The sequence below is a fragment of the Melanaphis sacchari genome, unplaced genomic scaffold (assembly GCF_002803265.2).
Source record: "Melanaphis sacchari strain LSU unplaced genomic scaffold, SCAv2.0 Contig0_pilon_pilon, whole genome shotgun sequence".
NCBI lineage: Eukaryota > Metazoa > Arthropoda > Insecta > Hemiptera > Aphididae > Melanaphis > Melanaphis sacchari.
The window spans coordinates 23670388-23682573 of NW_020270366.1; the positions used below are offsets into that span (position 1 = coordinate 23670388).

The 12186-nt window shown below is 27.3% G+C and overlaps 1 protein-coding gene across 1 annotated transcript in view; it reads left to right on the plus strand.

Moving 5' to 3' along the window:
* Window positions 1-7848: 7848 nt before the first annotated feature.
* Window positions 7849-12186, plus strand: part of LOC112595578 — a 36389-nt gene continuing 32051 nt past the window's right edge. Inside the window, exon 1 of the mRNA XM_025340870.1 lies at window positions 7849-8174. The gene's annotated coding sequence lies outside the window, so the exon portion shown is untranslated. The remainder of the gene's footprint in view (window positions 8175-12186) is intronic.

A 12186-nucleotide genomic window follows, 5' to 3' on the forward strand; every position in this document is an offset into this window, starting at 1 on the left:
CCTTTTACAAATTTGTTTAAAAAAAAATTATTTTTCTAAAATTTACTATAAGCTACATCACTCTCTTATGATACTAAATGTTCAGAATGTGAATATGAGCAATAATTTATTTTCTTGAAAGCTAATCACTGTGGAATACATTATGTGTTGAAAGTTTGTTTACCATAGACCGTAACTACTTTCGTCTGTGTTTTTTTTTACAGTAAGCTATGTTTTAAATATATAAAAAATCTAAAGTTCAATTGTTTGGTAATACCTAATAGATTGTACCAGTTACTCAATTATTAAAACCCATTTTTTCGCAGTAATTTTAAATAAAAATTATTTGTAATTATAAAACTATATTATATAGTACAAATAGTATAATTAAAAAAATTATGATTTTTACCATACTCTCAGTATTGTTTGACACTTGGTTAATAGTCGTGTTGTAAATTTGTGATACTCAAAATTGAATACAAATACAATATGTTATTTTTATAATAACTGATTTTCAATACTATTAATTTATATTTGTTCCAAACAGGCGCCTCGAACGAGCTACACACATCCACTTATCTGTCTGTATAGTAGACAACAATAACAATTTCAGGCTCTAGTCAGCGGTAGACAGACCATTGACGAATGATCGATTGGCCTATGCTAGCGTTTTCATGGTAAATTTTCAACATTCGGGTTGTGATTTTTTTACGACGTTTTTTTCTTCTTTGTCTAAGAAATAATTTAACATAATAAAATTGTTTAGGATCTAGAGGTTAACATTATTGAATGAGTTGTGCAGTGAATTAATAAAATACAATATTCAATTCGTTAAGTTTTAATGCCTAGTTTTATTGTACACGATAATCCCAATCGTTGCACTATTTTGTGTTAGATAATACCGCAGTGTTGGGATATTTGCGTGTTTGACGTTAATTTCGGTGGTGGTTATAATATATTTAAATAATGAAATATAGCAATATCACACTGTCTCATGCATTCACCGATAGTTATTGGATAATCACGTTAAATACAACGAATAAAATATCGTCAAAGTTGGTTATAAGTAAAAAAAAAAAATACTGACATAGGAATCTTGTACATAATTATCGTTACAAATAACCTTTTTTTATTGGTTGTTTGTACATAAAAATAGTGTAAAATAAACAAAAAAAAAAAAAAATTGAAAAATATAATCATTTTAGTTTTACTAGATTTGTTAATAAATTGATCAATATTAGATTATTTACCTTTTGAGGCAGTAAAAATACTTCGACTTTAATATTTGTTGGTGTCTGGTAGCGTATGATTTAACATATGATGTTTAAGTGATGTTTTAGGGAGTCAGAATTAAAAATTTTCAAGTATTTTATTTAATAATTTTGTAAAACAAAAAAAAAAAAAAAAAAAAAAAAAAAAATGAGAAAAAACGGAAATTTTATGCTAAACCAGTGGTTCCCATCCATGGGGAAATTTAGATACTGAACGGGGTAATATATTTTTGATGATTTAACGAGAATTTTATAGTTGAAATAATTATGTCATTTTACAATCAGTAAAATCGAAAAAAATTAATCTTCGTACTGTTGTTCATCAATAACAATTTATTATACGAGTATCTCTGTGAGTCAGGCTTTTCCACGTTTTTTCAAATAAAAAGCAAGCAAAGAAATTGGTTGGATGTGAAAAATGATATGCGTTACACATTATCAAATATATACTCACGGACTATAAACTTGGTAAGGAAAAAAACAAACTCAAATTTCTAATTGAATTAATTTTACCGTCATATTTAATTATTATTTATAAAATTGTATTCAAAAATGTATTAATTATTAAGTTGATTTGTATTTTATTTTTAAAATGATGATAAAAAAAAAATTGCATTAGTTGTATAATATAAATAGTCAATTTGCAAAATTTACTTGTACGGATTACTAAAAAAAGGTCATCTAATTTCTAATTTGAGAGAAGGGGTGAGAGATTTTTGAAAATGTACAATGGGGAATGAAATAAAAAAAAATTGGGAAACATTGTAGTTAAACCATCGATGTATTTCTTTATTTTGTTATGATTCAAAAACAAATAGCCATAGTCCCATAGATTCTTAAAATATCACTTAATGTTTAAAATGTTCATATAAATGATATAATTCATAAAATGGTTTTAAATCTTTTTGAGCTATTTAAAGGCATAAAAATGTATTGTTTTCAAAACTTTCCATTTTTTTCTATACATTTTGATAAAAATTATTCGCTGAATCAAAATCTTGAAAACTCCACATAAGTTAATTTTTATATTTGTATATAAATATTAAAAATATTACAATTTTGTTTTATAGACGTTTGATGTTAAAATTTTTAAAAAATTCCTTTAAGTCATAAAAATGTACTAATTAAAAGTATTTTGTAGTATATAATTTATAAAATCTTCAATATAAATAGCTAAGGTATGTATATATAATGAATTATTTTTAGTAAGTAATTCATACCAGACCTAAAAATATTATAAATACAATAATTTTTTTATGTTATATTTTGTGATTCAAAGTTTAAAGAAATTACGTATTTTAACAATAAATAGCGATGTTAATTAAACTTATAATTCTAGAATAATACCAGGGAATTGAAACTTATATGTATACCATAAATTTTCCTTTGCGTAATAAAATTTTCAATACACGTAGATTAATTTTAAGGTATTATCTACTTTATTTAATGATATGAAAAACAAACACTAAACAAATTATTTTATATTTAAAAAAGTGTAAATAAAAAAAGTATCATTAGGAATTTTGTTTTTATTATACTACTAGTGATATGATGTATGAATACAAAGATTTTAACAAATAATTGGGGGTTATTATTATTTATGATTTGCTACGAATTTAGTCTCTGGGTATGCCCAGATGTATTAAGATTCATTCTAAATCCATTGCCTTGTTTCAGAAGTTAAATAATTTAAAAAATGTATACGCTTTGTAGACCATAAAAAAAGCTTAATATTTTAAATGCCTGTTTATAATATTAAGCGTCTTTAAGGTAATCTCTTTTTCAACGATTTTGAACACCTCACATCGTGTATTCTTACGACATTAAATTTTATTGGTGGCTGGCTACTTATTGACCATTTTAGTTTTGTAATTGGTATACTTCGTCTCAATGTTTTAATATATAAGGTATGGTTGTAGTAGATTTTAATATTTTATAATATTTAAATGATTAATCCGTTTAGTATAAAATACATTCAAATGTAATATTATGATTTCTGTGTGTACTGTGTTTTTTCTTTTATGTACAAAGAAATATAACACAATGTACATTCTGTACTTTTATTTGTAGTTTATATTATAGGAGTGTGTGTAGAATTTATGATATACTATATGGGTGCAACCTGTTGCGGCGTTATATTAAACTAGCCCACTACCTAATGATTAACTGTTATCTTTGCAAACCGAATTGTTTGTTTTATCATTTTTTTTTTTTTTTTAATCAATAATATTTTTTTCTTAGTTCTCTATGTCCTTCCTTACAAGACAATTTTATAAAATATAAAAAAATGTATAAAATATTATACCTCAATTCTTTACTTTATTACTCATTTGTTTTCGTATATTATTTACTATAACACTCTGCTATCTATTTGTAGATCGCATTAATTTTACTCCTAAAAATAATAATCGTATATATTATGTACATACATAGTATGACGTGAATATTATTTGTAGGAGTATAATAGTTAGTATAATAGTATATAAAAGTTTTAAGTTGAAAATAATTTTATTTTTTTATATTTTTAAAAAGTTAATGATACAGTAATCGACAGTAGTAATTAAATGTATACATTATTTTGATTATTATACATAATTACATAAATAATAAAAGTTATGTTGAAATGTATGTATTAAACTGTCTACTGTTGTAAGTAATGTGACCTTATATTATTGGGGGATAAACTATTTGAGTATTTAGAAAATTTATAATTTAACTAAAAAATATTTTATTTTATTATATTTTTACTTACATGTTTAACTAAGAACTCTTAAATAAGTCAATAGTAATTTAAGAGGTTCAAACATAAGTTGGCGTCTGCAGTCTTTACCGTTTACTCACGCCCGTTTGCTGCACCTTCAAAATATTATAATATGTCAAGCAAGCGAAAACAACCGGGTGAACCCCTCACATAGGCTCGTGAGATTACGCCAAATGCTTACACTAACATAATAATGTTAAGTACCACATAATTTAATATCAGAGTCTGAATAATACATTATGGATATATAAGTCGTATTGTAATACAAATATAAATAATTATAAACGAATAAAATATCATAATATTGAGAATATACAATCCGATGTGATTATTTAATTATCAACGCAGTCTAAAAGTAACACAAGTAATAATATTAAATTATAAACCTATAATATATTGTATAATGTGTGAAATAGATATTTACATTTCAATATTTAAATTAGTTTAAACTTTAAAACGCCAAAAATTTTATGGAGGATTAACTATAATAACCATTCATTGAGACATAACCTTAACGGCTTAACCTAACGGTAAATTAAAATGTATTTTTTTTTATATTTAATTAAAACGTATTATTTAAGTCGTAATTGTTTATAGGTACACGGAAAAATATATCGGTAACTTTGCTATAGGTACCTATTATGTAGTAGTAATGTAGAATAATGCAATGATAAAAAGATGGATGTTTTGAAGCACATTCAAAAATAACAAATCAATAATAATCAAAATATTCTTTGTACTCATAATTAATATTATTATAATTTTTAAAATTTTTTTTTTAGAAGATAATTATAATATATATAAATATATACGTTGGACATGGCGGCACAATACACAATAGAAATAGGTAGTGTAGTAAATAATACATAATCTTTTGTTGTATCTACCTACATGAATACATCATAATAATAACTTATGGAATTCCAATGTTCATTGATATATTATTTTGCAAGCACAAATATATAAAAACAATTAGATTCATCTTACAACTTATACATGCTTTAAAATGTAAGTAAATTATTTTATTTTACTTAAATTGTACGTTTAACATAGACCATACTCCTCAGGTACCTTCGTATTTGCCTAACGTTACCTAACCTTAAAGTGTAAAGAAGTTTTATACCAACAATTTTATTCTATACAACAGGTATGGATGATTGGTAGCTCGCGAGCCTTTTTTTATCTGGCTCGTGAGTCGTGTTACATTTTCAAATTACTACATACAATTTTAAAGTTAAAAATTCACATTATAAACAAAATAATTTTAATTAAAATGCATATTTTGAATGACCTTTTTTTTTGCTTTCTATTTAATTTTCTAAAAAGTAGCCCTCTAGTAATTTTGAGTTGCCCATCCCTGCTATACGATATATATATATATATATATATATATAATTTAATAATTTTAAAATGCGTTTTGTGTATGTGTATAAACACATTAAAGCTAAAATTTTATCATAATATACTACTATCTACTCATTTGTTCAATAGGAAGTCATTACCATGAAAAAATAATAAAATATTCAAAAGTGATTTCATTCTATTTAAATATATATATTTATATATTACACGAATTTATTTAAACATTAAAATATAATATTAAATAATATTATGTTCATATTGTACCACGTAATATAACACAAGTATAGTAAAATACAATTTGATAATCCGGCAGCATTCGACCATGGCTTTGTATGTCTCGTTTTCTATATTCTTACCTATATAAATTTTTAGATTCTAAAATATGTATCGTTGTATCTAACACAACATTTAAATCTAAAAATATATCTACATAGAATCATTATCTAATCACGATACGCAGATAAAAATATAATGTAATTGATATTTTTAGTTACATGTTATACTTTTACAATATAATATTATCATATATCATATAGAATATAGACAATAATAATATTATATTGTAGAAAAAATAGATATCATTTTTGTTGTCTTTTAATCGACCATCGAACTATGTAGTATAACACGCCATAAAATAGGTACTTATATACTATCATAATAATATTACCTACTATTATAAAGTAAATCGACCGACTGCCCCGACACGCGAATCATAATATATAGGTAATAGGTTCGATGACTGCCGTGTTAACGATATAATAAACATCTCTCCCTCTCTATAGATAGGTACCTATATAATATAATATTATATATGTATACATGTGTGTCTTCGAACAAAGTACGTTGTCGCAATAGCATCGATAATTATGACTTGTTCATATTCGCAGACAATTTTATGCCAATGTCGCAGGTCCGCGATAGTCACAAACGGGTAATAGGTTGACTGGTTGAATAAGTAGGAGAGAGCTGTGGGTACTGCGCAGTAGGTATTTTTCAGTTACTCTACTGCACGAAGCGGAATCGTGTATTCTTTTACCTTCGTATAAATTTGGACACGCATTCGCCGACGAAAAGCCATCTCGACCGACCGTAGGTTGTTATTATTATTTTGATTCGGTGGTTATTTTGATATTCACTCATATTTATTATTTATTACATTATGTACTTTTATCTACGCCATATGTATGAAATAGCTAATAACTAACAAGTTATTATAGATAATAATTATTGGTATTGACTGTAATCAAGCCAGGAACAGGACCTTTACGAGTTCAGGGACAGATACTTCAGATACTTGGCTGTGGGCCAACATCAGTGGAAAATAGTTCTGCTTTTGTGGCTGTTTAAATTTTATAATATTGAGCTCATTGGCATAACTTTATAAATAATTACTCATTAATAAGAAATAATAAAACTATATATTATTAGTAATATCTCCATGACTTTGTCAATAAATTATATATGGGGATTAATACTTAAAATAATTTATGAAATTAGTAATTACTCTTGATATTTTCATCAAATTTAAAGTAAGGTTTTAATAAAATGTTATTTTTTTTAAATAATATTTTTATTATATAGTATTTAGTTTATTTTACTGTAATTTAATACTGTTGAAACTTTTTTATTACCTCGATACTTACGTAAATATTATCTGAGTACTATTATACAGAATTCACAGTAGAAAAATTAAAAAAGATACGTATTTTTATATAATATTATTTTCAATAAAAAAAAATTATGATTTAATTGGTAAATTTTGCATAAATCTGAAAAATCCCACCATTAACGGAAGTTGTTATTACACAATTTTTCATAGTTTCCCTTTTTTCTTATCTCAGCTCCACTGAGTTGATTTTATAATTTAGACGTTATCATAGATCAGGTATATTTAAAGATTCATATATTTTTTTATTTATTGGTATATATTATTAATGCTATTGTCATCGTTGACACTCCCGGACAACTTCTGGAGAAAAAACAGTATGTAAGTTCTAAAAACATATAATAGTAAAAAACCCGGTCTCGAGTTAAGACATAAAGACACAGTAGATTGTAGTTGTGCTGTGATATATACCTACCATTTTCGTTACAGTTATAGTTTTTTTCTTCTTAGGCATATCTTAGAATTTAATTATTTTTTGTTATAAAAAGTACAACATTAATGACCACCACTTGATAAACTACATGTTTAGCTGACAACACCATACGGGCCACTACTCACATACGTGGACCTCGGGAACGCGGTTCCCCTCTATGACCTCCCCCCCTTAATCCGGGTCTGACCGTAACAAAAATATTATAGTTACTAATATTATCAATATTACGTACGACATATCAATACCTATCGACGGACGGACGACTTCTCGATTGCGTTAGGCGCGGGCCGTTCCCACCGATGGTCGATTGCGGGGGGTGGGGGAAAACCGTTGTTTGTGGCGAACGCGCGGGATTCGCATGTGCCCGCACGACGTCGACGGTGCAGTGCTTCTGCTGCAGCGCAACGTGTTCGGCGTCGCGTCCGTCCGGCAAACGTATACGTCAGGTCCGTCGCGCGAGTGCGTCCGTTTTTATCCAGTTTCCGCATTTCGATTGGAACGCAACGTGTCTACAGCGCCAACATCCGATTTTGGTTTACGGTCGATCAGAAATATAATTTATTTTAGTGCAAGTGAAACCAAAACCCACGCGCCGTTTGTGACCGTGAAAAAACGACCGGGCGATGGGTTGCGATATCGCCTCCATCGACAAGTCATGACCCGGGGACGCGATTAGTAAAATCGCAACGAGCTACGTCAGAGGTATGCTGTCGAATTGTAGTTAATTAATAGTAGTTAGTACCCACGTCATGGTCGGTCGTGTTAATAGTGCTGTGTCTTAGAGCGTAGTGGCCGGACATAGGTTCGCAGTAATAACTACAGCACGCGATATCGAACAATTTACCTAACAAAACCAACTAATAGTAACACTACAATATGTATTTTGTTATAACGCGTGTACCCGTACGGACCCCTACGATGTCGGGATTCCAAACGTACGAATTATTTTACCAAATAATCATGTATCTTTTAGTTAAACGCTTTATGCTATGTGGTCGTACTCTTTTTTTTTTTTGGTGCCATTGAAGAATATTGTTATCGTGTAAAATAATGGGTAGGTATCGAGTTTTCTCTCGAGACGTTAACGAAATGTCAACGTTTCTCACTTGCGTACGAAGCTAACCATACCATATTATATAGTAGGAGTATAAAACCCGCCGAATGCTCCGTGGATATCGCGGTAGTATTGTTTACTTTGAGTCGTAAAAATATCACTTGGCATGAATTTTTCTATAGATAAGGAAAAAAACCAGTTTTTTTTTAACCAAGAAATTTTTTATTTACCCGTACGTTTTATTTTTGTTACATAATATTTTCAATATATTATCTATATAGTTATACTTTAATTTCAACATAATATTCTTACAATCATACTGTTAGTAATATTTTGACTTTTATATTAAATTATAGATAAATATGCTTAATGGATTGTTAGATAGTATGGAACCCTTTATACAAATAATTGATTTCTAGACGATTTATCCTCCAATTTAACAGTCTCCATTCGTATTGTGCATGTGCATTATGCATTTTGTTCGTGAACAGATCGTAATTTCACATCGTAGAATCGTAGACGGATGGATGACTGGAGTTTAGATTTTAGATAAGTAGGTATCGTCAATAATTCACAAATGTGTCGTCTAATACTTACTCAACTGAAAATAATTTATTAACATAGACTAATACTTGTCTAGAAGATATTCAAATTTGAAAAGCAATTTTAGATCCATCGATCATCACTTGTCGTTCGTCGAAAATAAGTAAGTAGGAATATCAAAGAACTTACGTACATGCTTCAAATGACATCACAAACGTAGGACTTGTACTTATTTTTCAGACTGCAATTACTTTTCTTTAATGGATATAATTACTTATTCTTATAAAATCTTCAAAATCAGTGTTATCATACAAATATAGATTATCTACGTTCTATGATTGTTAATATTTTAACCTTTATTTCAAAGGTATATGTTACTAGTTGAACTAAATGTTTTATATACCTGAATCATAATGTCTATATTATAGGCCTATTAAATTAATCAACTTATTACTATTTAACCATTTAATATTTTATGTATGTACCAACGGGCTACGATAACTAATTAAATTATCTGCTCCTCTTCATCATTTACTGTCGATATTATTTCAAATAGTTATGTATACAATAATAAAACTTAAAAGTCAGAGTATATTAGATATAATATTAATAATTATGATTACTCTTATCAATTTAATTTTCGAGTATATACATTTATAAATAATATTGTTATGTGGTACCTATTTAAGAGTAAGTCATCCTATTGCAATTATATTTCATATTGTTATGAAAGAAATATTGATACACATATATACATATATTTATATATTAAATTTTCGTGACTAATAATAATAAAAGGATTTTGACTTTCATCCCATTACAAAAATGGTTAAGCTTATGTTGTAATGGACAGTAAAGTGTTGATAAAATAAAACCTTGATAACGATACAACTTGTCATTTGTCCAAATATGAAAAGCATTAAGTATAATATTTTTTTTAATAAATATTATGTTATAACTTATAAGTCATTATTCAATAATTATCCTAGTTAATACATCGACAGATTAAACTATAAATGTAAATTATTTGAATTTAAAATAATTTTACATTACGCGTTATTTGTATGTAAGAAATGTGCTATGGGATATTTTAGTGTTATTCAGCTGATATTACTTTACTTATTAACTCAGTTAGTTATTGTTTAAAAACATGTTTGTACTAATTGTTTGAACATTGAAATATCAACAGTTATAGATAACTGATAAGCGATAAGTGAAGTTTAATCTGAATTATTTTGATAATAATTTGTATACACAATTTCTTTATTAAATTGTGAATATAGTAGAGAAGTTCCGGTAGTAGGTACGTGTATTATTATAAATAAAAAGTTGTAAATGTTTAAGTAATCACATTATGAATATTTAATAGAGCTTACATTCATCCATTTAAATCTATTTTCGTTAATCATCTTATCGGCCAATTCCGCTGTATGACAAATCACAATAAATTACTCATAAATTTTATTCGACGACTATTTTTTTAATATGTACAAAAAAGTTTTGATAAGTATCTAAAAACGATTGTGTTTGCTGCTAACTATGTGGCAAAAAATATTTGATATTTTTTTACTGTTAAATTATACATGTATTAATTTAATGTTCAAATACTAAATATTGCAATAGCCGTGTCCTGTATCTACTTGGCATTTATTGGTGTACGATTTATTGGATTATGGTTTCTAATTTCTATACACATCTATAAATCGTTTTAAAAATAACTTAACTACCTATTTATTGTAATTTGTTACCGATATTTACACTTAAGGTATGTACGCGGTGAATTCAGACCTCGATCATGAATAAATGTATATAGACTATGGCATCTATGGTATTATTGTTATTATTATTAGAATTTAGTTGTCTAGTTATTCGTTTTAAAAATATAATAATTATAACAATAGTGTGACGGATAGTCTGTAGGTATGTAATTCTTTATTATAATAAATGAACAGACGAAACCATAAATGTCAAGAGTTAAAGCGGTCATTTTTTTTTAAAATCCAACTTGTTTACGACTTGTACGAGTTCGATTACACGGGTGTGTTGACCCGCGAACAATGTGAAGTTCGGTGTATAGTTTCTGGGATGGCTATAATACATTATACTACGGTTATGGGCGCGTATACTTATTCTAATATGTTGCTCTTGAAGAGCGTCACGTGGTTAAACGATCTAAAGAGGAACCGCCAACATATGGTGTACCGCGATACGATCTGGAAGTCTCGAAGCCCGTGGATATTATTATTTTGTCCCCATTAATTGATACCGGCTCATTTGCTACGAAAATAGAGTCTTCCAATATGCTGTAAGTGCATAATAGTTTAATAGAATAAAAATATTTTATGAGGTCGTGATCTGATTAATTGTTACCAGCAATTAGTATCGTCAATGCACAGTTTCACTTCGAGGTGATGTGTGTATTCTTCAATTTATGTGTGATGGGTAATCCGTTCGAATAATCAGTAGTCAAAAGCTCACGCATTGGATTTTTATTTTATATTTTGTGCAAAATTATTAGACTTAAAATGAGATATATTATGATTGTTTTTTTCACAAAAATATTTTTTAATATAATATAGTATATAGTAGGTAGAAATGATTGACATAGAGTAATTAATACTTAAGTAATATTTTTATTTTAATAGGTTATCCGGTCGTCGAAATATTCTGTGAGTAATATTATGCGTGGGTATACTTATCCAAATGTACCTATCCATTTTTATTTCTGAATTTTTTGTCATTTAGATATTGTAATTCACTTCCCCACTCATGAGATAATACTTCATACACTATTATTGACTAACTGGTCATGTAAAATACTGCAGAACCTATAAATCGGCTAGATGAGTAATCAGAGAGTATATTATAGATTTATAGAATACCTGAATGTTGTTTTGCTTATTATGTAGAATATTATAAAAGATAATTAACACGATTTTCTATTCATAGTGATGACATTTTTTGTCACTAGAAAAATTATTTTTCATACAAAAAGATAAATAGTTAACACAATAAAAATCAGTATTTATAAAACTACACTCAGAATCTAAAATAAATGAGAATTTATTTAGTTTTTTTCTAGAAAGTTTGGACTTCCAACACTTTGTACCTATTATA